General features: G+C 41.7%; 1 long non-coding RNA gene across 4 annotated transcripts in view; it reads left to right on the top strand.

The window, feature by feature from the left end:
* The first annotated feature begins 1,273 nt into the window (after positions 1 to 1,273).
* Positions 1,274 to 19,917, top strand: part of LOC139033137 (uncharacterized) — a 32,471-nt gene continuing 13,827 nt past the window's right edge. For 2 of the 4 annotated variants that reach the window (XR_011485745.1, XR_011485742.1), the window contains exon 1: positions 4,194 to 19,372. This is a non-coding gene — a long non-coding RNA (uncharacterized lncRNA). The other 2 variants (XR_011485744.1, XR_011485743.1) reach the window with 2 other exon arrangements.

Below are 19,917 nucleotides of genomic sequence, written 5' to 3'. Positions count from 1 at the left end.
TTTGGAATGACAAGTCAGAGTACCATTTTGTGTGAACCAAAAGCACTTAGAAGATGGAGTGTGTCCTTTAAGGAAGAAAATTTTGCATACTTTAAAACTTACTTGGAGACTGGAGGTCATAGTTACCTGTTAGTATTTGGGTTAAGTTACACTTTCCAGTTCAGCCACTGGGAGGGCAATGTATCTTTTGATTTTCTTGTAGTTGTGTGGAATAGTTATTTGTTTACCTCAGTTCAGTCACTCAGGTTCTCTGTTATTCCTCTGATAAACAATATAGGACAGTTTATGAGATTAATTGCTTCTCACCAAAATAGCTGTGTTTCTGGGGGCGGCTTTGGCTTTTATATGAGCATTTTCCTACCAGTTACTAGCAGCAGGTGAATGTCACTACTGTATTCTTATGACTACTTCAATGTTGGGGTCATCAGATTCACGGAGGAAGTAGAAAAAATACTGAAGATTAAGGTTTCACAGTTTAAAAGTTACAACTAATATAGATTAGTTAGGGGCTAAATCAGCATTCTGTGAAATGATTTTTCTTTCCTCTCTCTTGCTCACTTAGAAGCACTTCCATTCTTATATTTTCAGGGGCCACAGAAATGCAGAGCACTGGAGTAGAAAATACACTGACTCAAAATTACAGTTTGTGACTTTGAGCACATCATGTAACCTTTATAGGTCTCTTCCTTTATAGGTCTCTTCCTTTATAGGTCTCTTTTCCGAGTAAACCTTCACTATCACATTAGATAACGGAAGGGAAAGTCCCTTGAAGAGGGTTCTAACCTTAATGTATTGCCCCTTCCTAGCTTCTTTGGTTCCTATGTCTGGTGGAGAAGTTCTACATTCTGACTAAATGAGGTATTTGGATAGTTTATTAACATATCAAAGCTCTACCCCCCTCCTTCCTCCTATTTCAAAACCAAATTAAACTAAAACGTTTTCTTTTGTTACACTGTTTGGGAGAATTTTAGCATAAGTTATCTAATTTGATTTACTTAACGTCCCTATTTTACAGACACGAACCCATTGAAAACCCTTTGAAGTCATGGCTCCTGGACTAGAAATGAAGCCTACTTCCAGTATAATGTTCTTTTTAGTATGTTGCTATTTTCTTGAACTCTCTTTTTCTTGTTACTGGGTAAATTTTTGAACAGGCTAAACTACAAATATGTCTGGCTTTCAATCTTCTAGGCCACTCCTCTTCTACTCCCTCCGCCCTCAGTCCCCTCCCTCTCACTTCTTAAAGCGCTGCACTTTGCTGCGACCGCCATATTTCTTCTTTTCCTGAGGTGGAAGCTTATTAATATTGGATCTCTTTGCCCGTGTGGTTCTTTCTGGAACATTTTCCAGACCCCAACCATGCCTTATGGTGTATTTCTTGGAAAAAATTACACCAAAAATTCATAAAATATTTTTAAAAACCTGAACTTTCTTCTAGCATTTTCTTGACACCTTCTCAGTATTTTACAGATACTTGGGGATATTTTTAGGCAATTTTCCATTTTAAAAGGACGTTTTCTTTGGAATGGTTTTTGGTTGACTCCTCTGGGTTTTTGTGGTTTCTTTTTCTTTTTATTCTCTTTTTCTATATTTTTTGCCCATCGGGGCTGTGGATACCTGGTTTTAGTGTGTATATAGATAGGTAGATAGATATATTATTATTGTTATCATTTTTTACCCAACGGGGTCATGGATACCTGCCTTTTAATTTTTTTTTTTTAATTTGCCCATCGGGGCCACGGATACCTGCTTTTAATTTTTTTTTTTTCTCCTCAGCCCATCGGGGCCTCGGATACCTGCTGTGTACCCCCTCTCTCCCTAACCCTCTGGCCCATCGGAGCAATGGATACCTGCCTCTTTTTTAAATGTGGTGTTTCTTTCTTTCTTTCTTTCTTTTTTTGCCCATCGGGGCCTCGGATACCTGCTTTAATTTTTTTTTTCCCTTGCCCATCGGGGCTTCGGATACCTGCTTTAATTTTTTTTTTCCTTGCCCATCGGGGCCACGGATACCTGCTTAGATTTTTGTTTTACATCACCCATCGGGGCTTTATATGCTTGGAAAAGTGTTGGGTTTTGTGGTTCGTTGTACTATCTGGAATGTCTACAAAATTTTGCTGCTAATCGTTTGTGTTGTGTGAGTGTACCTACAGCTTTGGTTGGAGATGACTTTGCAGTTAGGCTAGAGGGTTGGTTAGGGTGGGGAGGAAAGATGGCGGCCACTTCAGATTTGCCGCCCAGTTGCCGCCCAGCTTGGCTGAGGGTAACTGTGCTAAGTATCAACTAGGAAGTTAAGATGAATAATGGGACAGGCAAAGGAAATGGTATGCATTGCATAAGTTAAATATTTTGAATGAGTTGACTTGGGTCATGTTAGGAGCTTGACATGAATTGTGGTATCATGAGGTGGAAAAACATAGGATCATCCTATGTCATATTAGAAGGGTCTAATGGAAAATGAGCGGGAGAAGAATTAGGCGCAGTGTTCAAAATGGCGATTTTGACCTTGCAGCATTGCTTAGCATGGCTCTCTGCTTTGTTAGAGTGTTCAAAATGGCGGATCCATTTTGCTGCAGTGTTCCAGTGGCGGGAAGCCACATCATGGATGTCTTTGTTCTAGTGTGCAGCATGGCAGTGGAAATATTCTGTTACATAGTAAAAGATGGCCGCTTAAGTACTTGCCGCAGTCTGAAACATGGCGGGCTTTTGTCTCTGCCGTGTGCGTTTCCTGATAGATTTTGCTGCAGGGACAATATGGCTGACCTTGTCATGTGGCTGTCATGGCAGTTTATCACGTGGATATCGTGGCAGGGGTGTTTGACCGTTACATTCTTGCCGGGCTTTGCAGCAGGAGGCCCTGCCACATTGTTAAAGATGGCGGGCGTGCTTTGCCGCGGAAAAAGTGAAAGGAGGGATTGGCAGTGTTAGATTGCCACGTGACCCACCCAATCAGAAAGGGTGGTAGAATTGGTCACAGCCAGTTAGTGGAGGATGGAATTAGATGAGTTAGCATAGCACCTCGCTTCCGTCTCTATTCAGCCAGTCAGGACTGGCCACATTTGTACTAATCTCAGTGGGTGGTACCAAAGTCTTTCCAAGGACATTTGGCCTTTCCACCTTCTCCCTCCCCTCTCACTGGCTCCCTTCCCTCCTTCACTGCCACTTGCAGTGCTGATATTAGGTTGTGCAGACAGAACCTCACGCCATTCCTCTGCATTGGTGCCGTGGCCGAAGCCCTTCCCCCACTTCCCTCTCCCCTGCCCCCTGCTCTTCCGCGCTGTGGCCAGAGGCAGTGCTCCATGCCTGCTAAGTGTGAACTTGGCGGTGAGTCGTGGCAAGGACCAGAATGGATCGCAGATGATCGTTGGCCAACTGTTGTCAGAAGAGGAATCCCTGCCTTCCTCAAGAGGAACACCTACCCCGTGGCTAATACTGGGGTCGGATTTTGATTTCTATTTATTTATTGGATGTCAGTGGTACATAGTTTGATTATGTGGTTTGCTAGTGTTCGATTTCAGCCTTAAGTGACTAGTATGGAAATGTGTTTAGGGGCTTTATTTGTAGAATTCATTTTAATTACATTTAATGGGTTTTCATATTTGGGTTCCTTTAAAATTCCTTAAAGTTTTCAATTTCGTTTTTATAAACCCCTCAAACTTTTTTTTGTATTTAGATATTCAAAGTCAAATAATATAGAATTAAGAAATTTTTTTTTTTTTACTATTTTTTTTACTTTGAAATTGACTTTATAAACTGCTTCCCTTTGGATTTTTGAAGAGTCTTATAGCATAGAAGTAGTTAATTAAAAATTTAATATTATGACCAAATGTGAAAAGGAATATTTGAAGGTCCACTCAGGTCCAGGCTTTGCTTTGTCTCCACTCTTAATGCTGCACTAATTGACTAATGATCCACCTACCTGCAGGAAACCAGTTGCTGTGAATTTGCTTCTTCTATTTGAATGTATTATATTGGAGAATTATTGTTCATAATTTCAATTTTTTTGTGGTCCCCTGCCTTCACAGCCCCTAGCTCCTCCTCAGCCCTGTTCCCAGCAATCCCCTTTCTGGCCCCAGCCCCTGCCCCAGCCCCAGCCCCTGCCCCAGCCCCAGCCCCAGCCCCAGCCCCAGCCCCAGCCCCAGCTCCTGCCCCAGCCCCAGCTCCAGACTCTGGCCCTGCCCCAGCCCCAGCCCCAGCCCCAGCCCCAGCCCCAGCCCCAGCCCAGCCTCAGTCCTGTTTCTGCTTAAAGCCAGTGCAATTTTTGTTGGTTCAGTGAAAAAAATAAGTTGTCCATTGCTCATCCGTTAGACTGGGATACCCTGTATACCTATAGCATTCCTGATCTTGAGTGCTGGCTATCCAAGTCACCATTTTCCGTTAATGTACAGAATCCCATTTGTCCCTTGGCCCATGTTAGAAGAAAAAATCCCTTCACCCTTTGCATTAATGTTAAGAAACGTTAATTAACTGAGAGCTTCACATCAGACAATTATTGCCCATAAGTCTAGTTACTCATAATCTTCTCAATCCCCTGTCGTTAAGGGAGAAACATTCCTCTGTCATTGCTGCAGTACTCACAATCCTAGTTTTCTGGACAGTGCATATTTACTGAGCTGACCACCTAAACTCTGTACTAAGTGAAGTTGTAATTGCCCATAACCCTACCTATTGGATTAGATTCCAGTTGAAAACCCTCTCTCATTCAGCAAAGGGCACAGAAGACCCATTTTTTTTTTTGTTAATGTGCTCAGTCCCAGTTGTCATAGCCTTGTCCATTAAACAAAGGCATCCTACCACTTTTGCCCTGCTTCTGGGGAGTCCTGTTCTTGGACAGTTAAAGCACCAAATTGTAATTTTACACTGTTTCCCCCATTAACCAATGATCCTCCATCTTATTTGCATTGCTCTTAGGCATTGCTGACTACCTGAGACCATGTTCCTTGAATTATTAATGTGTGGAATCCCAGTTGTTCATTACACAAGTCCTTTGCAACTTCTTTGCATTTGAACAGAAGTGCTCATCCTAAAAGTCATTTACTTTGGAATATTAATAGATTCAGTTGTTGATCACGGTCCTGCCTAACAGGTAAGACCCACCCACACTCTTTTCATTGCTTCTAGGCACTACCTGCCACCTTACATTAATATGTAAAATTCTCATTTCCCATGATCCTACCCATTAGTCTAGGATATCTCTTATCTCGATGCCATTTCTTCTGAGGAGTTCTGATTACCCAAAGTCCCTTTTCTTATTAAAAAATTGATGTGCATAATTGCATATATCCATGGTCCCATGCAATAAAAAAAAAAATCCCACACTTCGTGGAATATTGCTGGGTCGTGCAGATCATTCAAGAACTCAGCTCTTGGACAGTTAATTTGCATAGTTGCAGTTGTCCAGAGTCCTGTCCGTTTTAATGGGCCATTGTTATCCTATTTGCAAGCTACATGGGTTGAACTCTCAAGGGCCCTTCTCTTGAATTTATAATGTCCATAATTGCTTTTGTCCATGTCCTATAAATTAGTCACACCGGCCCACGTTGTCTTCCACCGGGGCTCCCTTACTACTTAAGAAGTCTGAACTAGAACAGTTCACGTGCGCAAACCCAATTGATTACACCTCAGCCTTTTGTATCAGGAACTCTGCATCATGTTTACTTTTGAAAGGTGCTAATTACCTAAGGCCATTTCCTAAAATTGTTCACTTGCAAAACTGGAATCCCTAGGGACTCCTTCCAACTAACTGCCTTTGCATTACAGCAGAGGATACTTGGGGCAGTTAATGGGCTTGACTGCACGTAGAGACCTTTTGGCTGGTTTAACATCCATTCCCCTACTGAATGATTTGCATTACCACAGGCAGTACAAAGGAATGATAATGGGTTTATACAGCTACAGTCCCTTATGTTAACCTAGAAACCCATCCCCGCCTAACTCTGTATGACTGCATAGGGTACTTGGGACTGTTAATGAACTATATTGCAGCTACAATTCCTTTTGTTAGTCTAGAATCTGTTCCCTTCCTGCTTGATTTGTATTACCACAAAGGGTACAAGGGACTGTTAATGTGCTTAAGTGGAGTTACAGTCCTTTAGGTTAACCTAGGATCCCATTAGCACCTAACTCCCTTTTTCTTAATGCACAGCATATGTGGAACTTATTCATGGATTTAATTGCACTACTGTCCCTTTTGTTAGTCTAGAATTCCATCACTCTACCCAGTTTGCATTACTCTAGAGTGTACCAGAGACTGTTGACATGCTTTTAAATGCATCTGCAGTCTCTATGTTTACCTATGATCCCATTCCCAACTAAATCTCTGTATGACTGCAGTGGACACTTGGGACTGTCAAAAGGCTCTGTTAGAGTTACAGTCCCCTCAGTAAAGACTCCCATGCCCTCCTACTTTATTTGCATTACCAAAAGGGGGACAATGGACTTGTAATGGGCTTTATTACAGCTACCATTCCTTAAACCGGAATCAGTTCCTTTCTTACTGAATTTGCATTACCACAGAGGGTTCAGGGACTGTCAATGTGCTTAAAGGCTGCTGCAGTCCTTTATGTTAATCTAGGATTCCATCACCAACTATCTCCCTTTCATTACTGCAGAGCCTACATAGGACTTGTTAGTGGATTTAACTATACTACTGTCCCTTATCTTTGGTGGATAGTCCATGCGTGCAGTTGTGTCCAACTCTTGTGACCCTGTGGACTGTAGCCTGCCAGGCTCCTCTGTCCATAGGATTCTCCAGGCAAGAATACTGAAGTGGGTTGCCATGCTCTCCTTTAGGGGATCTTCCCACCCAGGGATCTAACCTGCATCTCTTAAATCTGCATTGGCAAGCGGGTTCTTTACCACTAGCCTTGGACCCCATCCCCTCTTAATTCCCTTTACATTACCAAAGAGGACAAAGGGACTGTTAATGTGCTTAGATGCAAGTATAGTCCCCCTCCTCCATTTTTTAACCTAGGATCCCATCCCCCACCTGACTCCCTTTTCCTGACTGCAGATTACTTGGGACTGTTACTGTGCTTAAGAGTAACTACAGTTCCTTCTGTTAGTCTAGATTTCTATCCACTCCTACACAATTGCACTAACACAATGGACTGTTAATGTGCTTAAAAGCAGCTACAATCTCTTTTATTAACACAGGATTCTGTCCCCAGCTAACTATTTCATGACTGCAGAGAGTATTTGGGACTAGTAATGCACTTACCTGCCTATACAGTCTCATCTGTTGGCCTACTTTACCATGCCCTCCTACTAATTTGCATTATAGAAGAGGGTATAAGGGACTGTTAATGTGCTTTACTGCAGCCACAGTCCCTTCTGTTAATTTAGAATCATTTTCATTCTTACCGGATTTGTATTACCACATAAAGTAACTGGACTGTTAATGTCTTAAATCCAGCTACAGTACTTTCTATTAATCTAGGATCCCATTCCCACCTAACTCCCTTTTTATTACTGCAGAGCCTACAGGGACTTGTTAATGGGCTTATATGCACTGCTGTCCTTTTTGTTAAGTCTAGAACTCCATTTCTCCCAGTCAATTTGCATTACCCCAGAGTGTACAAGAGACTTGCTGTTTAAATGCATCCACAGTCTGTTATGTTTACCTAGGACCAACCCTATTCCCACCTAACTCCCTTTTAATGAGAGGGTACTTGGGACTATTGATGGGCTTAATTGGAGCTTCAGTCCCTTCTATTAACCTAGAGTCAATTTCTTTCTTACTGGATTTGTAGTACCACATAGAGTAACCAAGACTGTTAACGTTCTTAAATGCATTTGCAGTCTTTTATATTTACCTATGTTTGTTGCATGACTGCAGAGGTTACTTGGAATAGTTAATAGACTCAATTATAGCTACAGTCTCTTCTGTTGAGATTCCCATGCCCTCCCACTCCATTTGCATTACCAAGGAGGATACAAGGGACTATTAATGTGCCTAAATGCAATGTCCTAGGATCCCATCCCCCACCTAACTCCCTTTTCATGACTGCAGATTACTTGGGACTGTTCCTGTGCTTAAAAGTAGCTAGTTCCTTCTATTAGTCTAGCTTTCCATCTACTCCTACATGATTTGCATTAACACAGAGTGTTCATAGACTGTTAATGTGCTTAAAAGCAGCTACAGTCTATGTTAACTTAGGATTCTGTCCCCAGCTAACTACTTTTTCATGACTACAGAGGGTATTTGGGACTGGTAATGCACTTACCTGCCTATACAGTCTCATCTGTTGGCCTACTTTCCCATGCTCTCCTACTAATTTCCATTATAAAAGAGGATATGAAAGTGAAAGTGAAAGTTAAGTCACTCCGTTTTGTCCGACTCTTTGCAACCCCGTGGACTGTAACCCACCAAGCTTCTCCGTCCATGGGATTCTCCAGGCAAGAATACTGGAGTGGGTTGCCATTTCCTTCTCCAGGGGATCTTCCCGACCCAGGGATGGAACCTGGGTCTTCTGTGTTGCAGACAGACGCTTTAACCTCTGAGCCACCAGGGAAGCCCAAAAGGGTATAAGGGACTGTTAATGTGCTTTACTGCAGCCACAGTCCCTTTTGTTAATCTAGAATCATTTTCGTTCTTGCTGGATTTGTATTACCACATAAAGTAACTGGGACTGTTAAAGTCTTAAATCCAGGCGCAGTCCTTTCTATTAATCTAAGACCCCGTTCCCACCTAATTCCCTTTTTATTACTGCGGAGCCTACAGGGACTTGTTAATGGGCTTATATGCACTGCTGTCCTTTTTGTTAAGTCTAGAATCCCATCTCTCCTACTCAGTTTCCCCAGAGTTTACAAGAGACTGTTACTGTGCTTAAATGCATCCACAGTCTGTTGTTTACCTGTGACCCCATTCCCAATAGTAGTGACTCCCTTGCACTACCACAGAAAGTGGAAGGGACTGGTACTGTGCTTAAAAATAACTGCAGTCCCTTATGTTTACTTAGGACCCTATCCCACCCAATTTGCTTTTAATGACTGCAGAATGTACTTGGGACTATTGATGGGCTTAACTGGAGCTACTGTCCCTTCTATTAACCTAGAGTCAATTTCTTTCTTACTGGATTTGTAGTACCACATAGAGTAACCAGGATTGCTAATGTGCTTAAATGCATCTACAGTCCTTATGTTAACCTAGGACCCCATTCCCACCTGACTCCCTTTTTATTACTGCAGAGCCTACAGGGACTTGTTAATAGGTTTAATTGCACTGCTGTCCATTCTGTTAGTTTAGAATCCCATCTCTCCTACTCAGTTTGCATTACCCCAGATTGTGCAAGAGACTGTTGCTGTGCATAAATGCATCCACAGTCTGTTGTTTGCCTATGACCCCATTCCCAACAGTCAGTGACTCCCTTGCACTACCACAGAAAGTAAAAGGGACTGGTACTGTGCTTAAAAGCAACTACAGTCCCTTATGTTTACCTAGGACCCTATCCCACCCAACTCCCTTCTAATGACTGCAGAGGTTACTTGAGACTATTAATGGGCTTAACGGCAGCTACAGTTCCTTCTGATAATCTAGAATCAGTTTCCTTCTTGATGGATTTGTATTACTACATAGAGGAACTGGGATTGCTAATATGCTTAAATGGAGCTACAGTCCTTTATGTTAACCTAGAATTCTGTCTCCATCTAACTAGTTTTCATGACTTCAGAGGGTACTTGGGACTGTTATTGCCCTTATCTGCTTATACAGTCTCATCTGTTGGTCTAGATTCCCATGCCCTGCTACTCAATTTGCATCATAAAAGAGGGTATAAAGGACTGTTACAGTGCTTAAATGTAGCTACAGTCCCTTTTAGTAAGGTGGGATCCCATTCCCACATCATTCCCTTTGCAGCATCTCAGAGGCTCCCAGGGACTTTCAGTGTACGTAAGTGCAAACCCAGTCCCTTATATTAACCTTGGATCCCATTTCTACCTAATTCCCTTTTTACCACTGCAGAAGGCGCTTGGGGCTGTTAATGCACTTCCTGCCTATACAATCTCCTCTGTTAGCCTAGATTTCCATGCCCTTCTAGTAAATTTGCATTATAAAAGGATACAAGGGACTGTTTATGTGCTTAAATGTAGCTATAGTCCCTTACGTTAACCTAGGATCTCACTCCCACCTAACTCCCTTTTCATTACTGCAGAGCTTATATGGAACTTGTCAGTGTGCTTAATTGCACTGCCATTCCTTCTATTATTCTAGTAGCCCATCCATCCTAGTGGATTGGCATTATCCCAGAGTGTTTGAAGAGGTTGTTACTGTGCTTAAGTGCATCCACAGTCTATGTTTACCTATACCCTCATTCCCACCTGACTCCCTTGCACTACCACAGAAGGTAAAAGGACTGGTACTGTGCTTAAAAGCAACTACAATCTCATGTTTACCTAGGACCCTATTCCCATCTAACTCCCTTTTAATGACTGCAGAGGGTACTTGGAACTGTTAATGTGCTCTACTGCAGCCACAGTCCCTTTTGTTAATCTAGAATCATTTTCGTTCTTACTGGATTTGTATTACCACATAAGGTAACTGGGACTGTTAATGTGCTTAAATCCAGCTACAGTACTTTCTATTAATCTAGAATTCCATTCCTATCTAACTCCCTTTTCATGACTGCAGAGGGTACTTGGGGCTGTTAATTCATTTACCTGCCTATATAGTCTCATCTGTTGATCTAGATTCCCATGCCCTGCTACTCAATTTGCATTGTGAAAGAGCATACAAGGGACTGTTATGGTGCTTAAATGCAGCTTCAGTCCCTTATGTTAACCTAGGATTCCATTCCCACCTGACTTCTTTTCATTAATGCAGAGCCTATATGGGACTTGTCAAAGGGCTTATTTGCACTGCTGTCACTTCTTAGTCTAGGAGCCTATCCCTCCTACTCAATTTATATTATCCTGGGGTGTAAAGACTGTTAACATGCTTAAATGCATCTACAGTCTCTTATGTTTACCTATGATCCCATTCCCATTTAAATCTTGTTGCATGACTGCAGAGGTTACTTGGAATAGTTAATGGGCTCAATTAGAGCTACTGTCCCTTCTGTTAGTTGAGATTCCCATGCCCTCCTACTCAATTTGTATTACCAAGGGAGATACAAGGGACTGTTAATGTGCCTAAAAGCAATGACCTAGAATCCCATCCCCCACCTAACTCCCTTTTCATGACTGCAGATTACTTGGGACTGTTACTGTGCTTAAAAGTCCCTAACAGTTCCTTCTGTTAGTCTATATTTCCATCCACTCCTACATGATTTGCATTAACAGTGTTCATAGACTGTTAATGTGCTTAAAAGCAGCTACAGTCTTATGTTAACCTAGGATTCTGTCCCCAGCTAACTACTTTTTCATGACTACAGAGGGTATTTGGGACTGGTAATGCACTTACCTGTCTATACAGTCTCATCTGTTGGTCTACTTTCCCGTGCTCTCTGACTTATTTGCATTATAAAAGAGGGTATAAGGGACTGTTAATGTGCTTTACTGCAGCTACAGTCCCTTATGTTACATAGGACCCTATTCTCACCTAACTCCCTTTTAATGACTGCAGGGGGTACTTGGAACTGTTAATGTGCTTTACTGAAGCCACAGTCCCTTTTGTTAATCTAGAATCATTTTTGTTCTTACTGGATTTGTATTACCACATAAGGTAACTGGGACTGTTAATGTACTTAAATAGAATTACAGTCCTTTATATTTATCTAAGATCCCATTCCCACCTGACTCCATTTTCATTATTGCAGAGCCTACAGGGACTTTTTAATGGGCCTAAATGCACTGCTGTCCTTTTTGTTAAGTCTAGAATCCCATCTCTCCTACTCAGTTTGCATTGCCCCCAGTGTACAAGAGACTATTACTGTGCTTAAATCCATCCAGTCTGTTATGTTTACTTATGATCCCATTCCCCAACAGTCAGTGACTCCCTTGCACTACCACAGAAAATAGAAGGGACTGGTACTGTGCTTAAAAGCAACTACAGTCCCTTATGTTTACCTTGAACCCTATTCCCACCTAACTCCCTTTTAATGACTGCAGAAAGTACTTGGGACTGTTAATGGCTTTTATTACACTTACAGTTCCTTCTGTTAGTCTAGATTCCCATCCACTCCTACATGATTTGTATTACTACTGACTATACAAGGAATTGTTAATGGGCCACAGTCCCCTCTGTTATTCTGAAATTTTTACTTTTACTTGATTTGCATTGCTGAAGATGCTACAAGAAACTGTTAATGTGCTTAAATGGAGCTACAGAGTCTTACATTTATCTATAATCACCCCCTGGACATGATTGTAGAGGGTACTTGGGACAGTTCATGGGCTCAATAAGAGCTTAGCCCCTTCTGTTAGTCCTGATTCCCATACCCTCATACTTGATTTGCCTTACCACAGTGAGTACAATGGACTGTTAATGTGCTTAAAAGGACCTACAGTCCCTCACATAACCTAAGATCCCATTTCCGCCTAACTCCCTTTCCTGCCTACAGAGGGTATTTGGGACTGTTAATGAGGTATATTGCAGCTGCATTCCCTTCTGTTATCATACATTCCTATGCCCTCTCACATGATTTGCAGTACCACAAATTGTACAACGGACTGTTATACGTGATTAAATGCAACAGCAGTTTCTTATATTAATCTAAGACCCTATTCCCACCTAACTCGTTTTCATTAATATAGAGCCTACATGGACTTGTTAATGGGCTTATTTGCACTGCCTTCCCTTCTGTTAGTCTAGATTCCCAGGCCATCCTCGATTTGCATTACCAAAGAGGATATAATGGACTGTTAATGTGCTAAAATGCTGCTGCTGCTGCTGCTAAGTCCGCTTCAATCGTGTCCGACTCTGTGCAACCCCATAGACAGCAGCCCACCAGGCTCCCCCATCCCTGGGATTCTCCAGGCAAGAGTACTGGAGTGGGTTGCCATTTCCTTCTCCAATGCATGAAAGTGAAAGTGAAGTTGCTCAGTCATGTCCGACTCTTAGTGACCCCATGGACTGCAGCCTACCAGGCTCCTCCGTCCATGGGATTTTCCAGGCAAGAGTACTGGAGTGGGTTGCCATTGCCTTCTCTGAAAATGCTGCTACAGTCCCTTATATTAACCTAAGATCTTATCCTCAACTAAGTCTTTGCAGGATTGCAGAGGATGCTTGGGGCTGTTAATGGCCTTAAATACCACTATGTCCCTTATGGTAACCTAGGATCCCATTCCCAACTATTAATATCTTCCTTTTAATTACTGCAGAGCCTACATAGAACTTGTTAATGAACTACCATTATTCCTTCCCTTTGTTTAGATTCCCATTCCCTAAAGACGTACATTACCACAGAGGATACAATGGACTGTTAATGTGCCCATAACAGTTCTTTTCCCTCCCCCTTCCTTTTAAAACCCAGGATCCTATTTCCATCTAACTCCTTTTGCATTACCAGTGACTGTACAAGTGCCTGCTAATGTTTTTAAATGCAATTACAGTCCCTTATGTTAACCTAGGATCCCACCCCCAACTAAGTCCCATTGCATGATTGCAGAGGACACTTGGAACTGTTAATGTGATTCACTGCAGCTACATCCCCTTATCTCATCTAGGATCCATTCTCTTCCTTCTTGATTTGCATTATCAGAGAGGATAGAAGGGATGGTTAATGCACTTAAATGGAACTACAGTCCCTTATGATAATCAGGATCCTATTTCTACCTAACTCCCTTTGTATACTTCAGAGCATACAGAGGACTTTTTAATGGGCTTAATCGCACTATTCTCCCTTCTTTTAGCCTAGATCCCCATCCTTCCTACTCCATTTGTGTTACTCCAAAGTGTACAAGGGACTGTTATTGTACATAAATGCAGTTACAGTCCCGTGCTTTAGTCTAAGATTCCCTCTCACCCTTTAATTCCCTCTATATTAGTGAAGGGGATACAAGGGACTGCTAATGTGCTTAAATGCTGCTTGCAGTCCTTTATGTTACCTAGGATCCCATCCCCACCTAACTCACTTGCCAAAGAGGCTACAAGGGACTGTTAATGTGTTTAAATGCAGGTATAGTGCCTTAAGTTAAAATCAAAATCCATTCCTGCATAACTCCCTTTTTCAGGACTGCAGATGGTAATTGAGACTGATACTGAGCTTTATTGCACTTACAGTCTCTCTCAGTCTAGGATCCCATTCTCTCCTACTAGATTTACATTACCACGACTGTACAAGGGACTTTGCTACTGCTGCTAAGTCACCTCAGTCATGTCCGACTCTGTGTGATCCCATAGATGGCAGCCCACCAGGCTCCCCCGTCCCTGGGATTCTCCAGGCAAGAACACGAGTGGGTTGCCATTTCCTTCTCCAATGCATGAAAGTGAAAAGTGAAAGTGAAGTCGCTCAGTCATGTCCGACTCTTAGCGACCCCATGGACCGCAGCCTACCAGGCTCCTCCATCCATGTGATTTTCCAGGCAAGAGTACTGGAGTGGGGTGCCATTGCCTTCTCTGACAAGGGACCTTGAATGTGCTTAAATGCAGCTGTAGTCCCATATGTTAACCTAGGATCCTATTCCCACCTAACTTCCTTTTCATGACTGTTGCTGCTGCTAAGTCACCTCAGTCATGTCCGACTCTGTGTGACCCCATAGACGGCAGCCCACCAGGCTCCCCAGTCCCTGGGATTCTCCAGGCAAGAACACTGGAGTGGGTTGCCATTTCCTTCTCCAATGCATGAAAGTGAAAAGTGAAAGTGAAGTCGCTCGGTCATGTCCGACTCTTAGCGACCCCATGGACTGCAACCTACCAGGCTCCTACGTCCATGGGATTTTCCAGGCAAGAATACTGGAGTGGGGTGCCATTGCCTTCTCCATTTCATCACTGCAGAGGGTACTTAACGACTTAACGACTGTTAATGCGTTTACTTGCGTATACAGTCTCATCTGTTGATCTAGATTCCCATGCCCTCCTACTGAATTTGCATTATAAAAGAGGGTACAAGAGATTGTTAACTTGCTTAAATGCAGCTACAGGCCCTTATGTTAACCTAGGATCCCATTCCCACCTGACTCTGTTTGCATCATCCCAGAGGATACAAGGGACTTTCAATGTGTTTAAATGCAGGTAAAGTCCCTTATGTTAAGTTCAAAGTCCATTCCCACCTAACTGCCTTTTTATCACTGCAGAGGGTACTTGGGACTGTTAATGGGACTGTACTTGCTTATACAACCTCATTTGTTGGTCTAGATTCCCATGCCCTTCTACTCAATTTGCATTATAAAAGAGGGTACAAGGGACTGTTAATGTGCTTAAATGCAGCTACAGTCCTTCTAGGATCTCACCCTTCTCTTCTCACTTGTGTTACTTGTTGGTATTTGGGACAGAAACGTGCTTAAATGCAACTGTGGTCCATTTTGTTAACCTAGGATCTCATGCCCTCTAACTCTTTTAACATTACCTGGGAGTGTATTTGGGACTGTAAAACTGCTTAATTGCAACTGTGGTCCCTTCTCTTAGTCTGGAGTCCATGCCCTCCAGCTTTGTTTTTATTACCACAGAAGGTACTTGGAACCTGTGAATGTGCCTAAATGCAGATGTGGTCCCTTTTGTTAGTTAGGATCCCAGGACTTCCTTTACATCTGCGAAGGCATTTGGGACTGTCAAGGTGATAATTGCTGCTGTGTTCCCTTCTGATGTCTAGGATCCTGTTCCCTCCTACTTTTTCCTTTGTGTTACACGGAAGGGTGCTTAACTGTAGCTATGGTCCCTTCTGTTAGCCTAGTTTCCATTCCCTTTCTACTCCCTTTGCTTACCACAGAGGGTACTGACTACTGTGGTGCATCTCATCCTCTCGCATTACACCTTAGGGTCCCGAATACTAAAGCCCTTCTTTTTGCGCATTTTAATGTGCAGTTGCATTTGTTCCTCTTCTTCTGCAGTGTATAAAGACTCCACTCATTTCCCTTGTATTCAGTGGTGGGTGTCCTTTACTCAAGACCTTTGTACTAGAATAAAGTGAACCGTAACAATTCACCACGAATATATTCTTTCACTTCAGTCCCTTGTATTCTGTTTTATAAAAATATATATTAATCACCTCCATTACTTTTTTCTTGGAGTATTTACATGCAAAATTCCAGTGTTTAAGGCCCTTCTCTTTAAATTAATATCCCTCCCTTTTTGCATTATATTAGGGGATAGTATTGACCCAAACTCTTTCTCTTGGGACTCAATGTGCATGTGCCCTCATGATAAGCTAATATATTGAGTTTTTAGTATTAAAGCAGGGACTACTGACTAGTTTTTCTTTTGGACAGTTAATGTGCAGAATTACACTAGAAACCTATCCCATTCCACCTCCTTTGTATCAGGGGTCCTAATCAACTGGCTGCTTCTTCTGTACATTTAAATGAGCATAATTTCAGTAGTCCATGCTCCCTTATGTTAGACTAGGATCCCATATCCTTGCCCCATTTACATTACTGCAGGGGCTTCTGACTAGCTGAGATTCACTGTCTTGGACTGTTAATGTATGTACTTAGGTTTGCTCCTGTACCTGTACCTCAGGTAAGGACCCTCCCCATTCTATTTATATTTCAGCAGGAGGTGCCTACTATTCAAGATCTTACACACTATTGCAGTTAATGTGCACAATCTTAGTTGTCTTGTACACATTCTCAGTTGTCCACAACTGTACTTTTTAGATCAGGGCCCCTTCACTTATTGAAGCACAGGTTAACTTACCACCTTAAAGCCCTTGTTCTGGGACTGTGACTATGTGTAATTACAATTGTCTGTGGTCTTTTGAATTAACTTGTCTCCCTGACTCTTTTCATCCTCTTTGCTTTACTGCATGGGGTTCTCAAATATGTGTAATGACAATTACATTATAGGGGCTTCATACTCCCTTTAAGATTCTTATATTTGTACATTATTTTAATTGACCACACCATGTCCCTTCAACATTAATTTACATAATTGCAACTCAATTCATCTTATCCTGTTGCCTTCCCTTTCCTTAGCTTGTGAATGTGCATTCTTGTGCACTAGACAAGGACGCTCCCCCTCACTTCCTATGCCTTCCAGTAAGTTTGCCCATTGCTAAGACCTTTCCATTTGGACAATTAATGTGCAGAGTTGCACTTTCCCATAACCCTATTACTTCTAGGACTACTGTATCTCCTTTGTAATAGTGCAGGGGATACTGTTTTCTTGCCAAGATCCCTTACTGTTAATGTACATAATAGAAATTCTTGGCTTTATCAGTATACTTCAGTAATACTCCCTCAGTCAGCTATCATGACCTCAGCTCTTGGACAATTAATATGCACCAATAATATATCAAATATATGATCTTTAGATAGGATCCCTGTACCCTCACTATGGATCAGGAGTACTGACTTAAGGCTTCTTTTTTTGACTCTGGGTGTGAATATTTATCTATACACCCTTCTATTAGAGTAGCACATCATTCCCTCATACTCCCTTTGCATTACTGCATGGGCTGCTGATGACACAAAACTTTTACTGGGACTGCTGATGAGCACAATGGCAGTTGGCAATGAGTTTTTCCTCCCTGGTCTTGTTAGGCAAGCACTCTCGGCTCCAATTTCTCATGGCATAATAAACTATAAACACTGCACTATGCTGTGAACTTGTCCATCAAAGGGCGACCCACATTCCCGCTCCTTTTGCGTTGGCTCCAATGTATCAAATTCCAAGTAATCATGGCCTTGCCCTTATCTTCCCTCTTCAAACCCCTTGCCTGCCCTTGGACCCTTCTTATGGACTTTTAATGTTCACAATTTCAGGTGTCCATCTATCCAGATAAGATTATGCTCCCTCACCCCTCCCACCCCTGCCCTGCCCATATTTCACTGTTGCTGAGAAATGTTGACTGAGCAAAACTTTTCTCTTGGATTTACAATGTTAACAGCCCCTGATGTCATTGTTCTGCCCACTTTGAATTTCTATAATTCCCTGTTGCGCTTTCCTTGGTCCCACCCATCAGTCACGGACTCTTCCACTTCCTTCTTTGCGTTACTTCTGAATAGTGCTGACCACCCACAGCCCCTTCTGTGTTATTAACACAGTATTGATTGTCCCATTTTTTAACCCATCAGCCCAAGATCTCCACACCATTTTGATGTTATATTTGTGCAGTATGGACAACAAAAGCAGACCTGAACTAGGTGACTGGGCCTTCACTCCTTTTCCTGCATTTGTTAATGATCCCAGTTCTGATTATTGTCATACTCTGGGGACAGAACCGTTCCTGATCCCCTCTGTTACTGCTTTACTAGGCAAAATGCTCAAGGCAAGTCAGACCCAAGGGAACTGGATTGCTACCCTTTATTTTGGGTTTTCATTGTATATAAATATCATTTGAAAATTGACTTCCCAGGAAGGAAGGTTAGCACTATCTGTGCATTCTTCCTTTCAAAGCAGATTGCCTGGCTATGTCTCTCCTTTCCTCTTGTATATTGCCATTTTATAGTGCCAATTGCCAAGATACAACCAAAAAGTTTTTTTTTTTTTTTTAATTTTTAAGAAAGACATCTGGATTGCAGGGTGGAATTGATAACCTGGTCATTGAAATTTTGAAGTCGGTAAACCCATTTATATCATGTACGTGATGACCAGTGTCTCTCATTTTACTAAGGGTGGTGAGTCTGTGGATAGACTACTGTGACTTTGATATTTTAGTATATTACCAGAGGAGTTTTAGAGTGGAATTCTTAAGACCAGTGTCTTTGGGCTCTACCACCATTTTCAAACCACTCCTTATTTGGGCTTTACCAGTATTCACTTCTAGGAAAAACTACCTAAACTTCCTAATGGTTAAATTTCTTCATCTGGAGCTCCAATTAGTCCGTACTTATTTCAAGAAGATTGCCGTAAAAGAATAAAATGAGAGAACATGCTGAGGTGCTTTTGAAAACCACAGCTCACTTTGTTTGATTAATCTATGGTGCACTGATTAATCTATTACATTTTATGTACCCTGTTTAATTCTGCTATTTTAAAGTTACCTAAAGCACCACACTGAAGTGAGGACTTAGAAATGATGGAACCAGTTAACCCATTTTATATGAAAAGAAAAATAAGCCAAGGTCTAATCAGCCTTTTGGATATAAATTTCAATAATGAAAATGAATACAAATGAATAATATCCCAGACTCTAGTGTATAAGGTGTTTGGCAGAAAATTATTTGATATAGAACTGCTGAAGCAAGTAACTAATTATCACCATAGCAGTTCTTTGTAATCACTGAAAAAGGATACTGTTGTCTGAGAAGGATGTCAAAAGATCGGCCCAGCTCAGGGTGCAGTTTGCACTACTAGCTCCTTGGACAGCTGTAAGAAGAGTCTCTGGCTCTTTAGAATACTGTAAGTACTACTTTGTAGCTATTAAGTAATCTTTTCCCTGTTCCATTTTCTTTCTCTTAGATGCTACCCACACAAAAATTGGAGGGTCCTATAAGTCTCCTTCCATGTTTCTACCTCATCTGTAATTTATATATCACCATATGAGTTAACACAATTACAAAATTAATATTGTGTATCTGGCCCTATGCTAGACTATATTGAAGTGAGGGGTTGAAATGCTATAGTCCTATATAATCTCATCCCCAATATGGTTATATTGTTTAAAAAGCTAATATAAGCACACTTGAAATAACTGTAGAACATAATAATCAAGTGCTGTCTTGTGTGAATTATATGTTATAGAGTTTTAAAAAATGAGCACACTAGGGTTTGAAGTTGATAGGGTGAACTTAAGGAGGTGGGTTAACTTTTGTCTTTGGTCCAGGACATGATTACTATTACAGCCACCTGGGTAGTATAATTGGTTTACTTTAATGTCATTTGGTTTTTACCTTTTTTGAACTCATGAAAAGTGATTCGAAATAACACCTGGCCATTGTGTTTCG

Source organism: Odocoileus virginianus, chromosome X (assembly GCF_023699985.2).
Source record: "Odocoileus virginianus isolate 20LAN1187 ecotype Illinois chromosome X, Ovbor_1.2, whole genome shotgun sequence".
In the NCBI taxonomy this organism is placed as follows: Eukaryota; Metazoa; Chordata; class Mammalia; order Artiodactyla; family Cervidae; genus Odocoileus; species Odocoileus virginianus.
The sequence above is the reverse complement of the archived record's forward strand: the minus strand, read 5'-3'. Positions and strand labels throughout refer to the sequence as shown.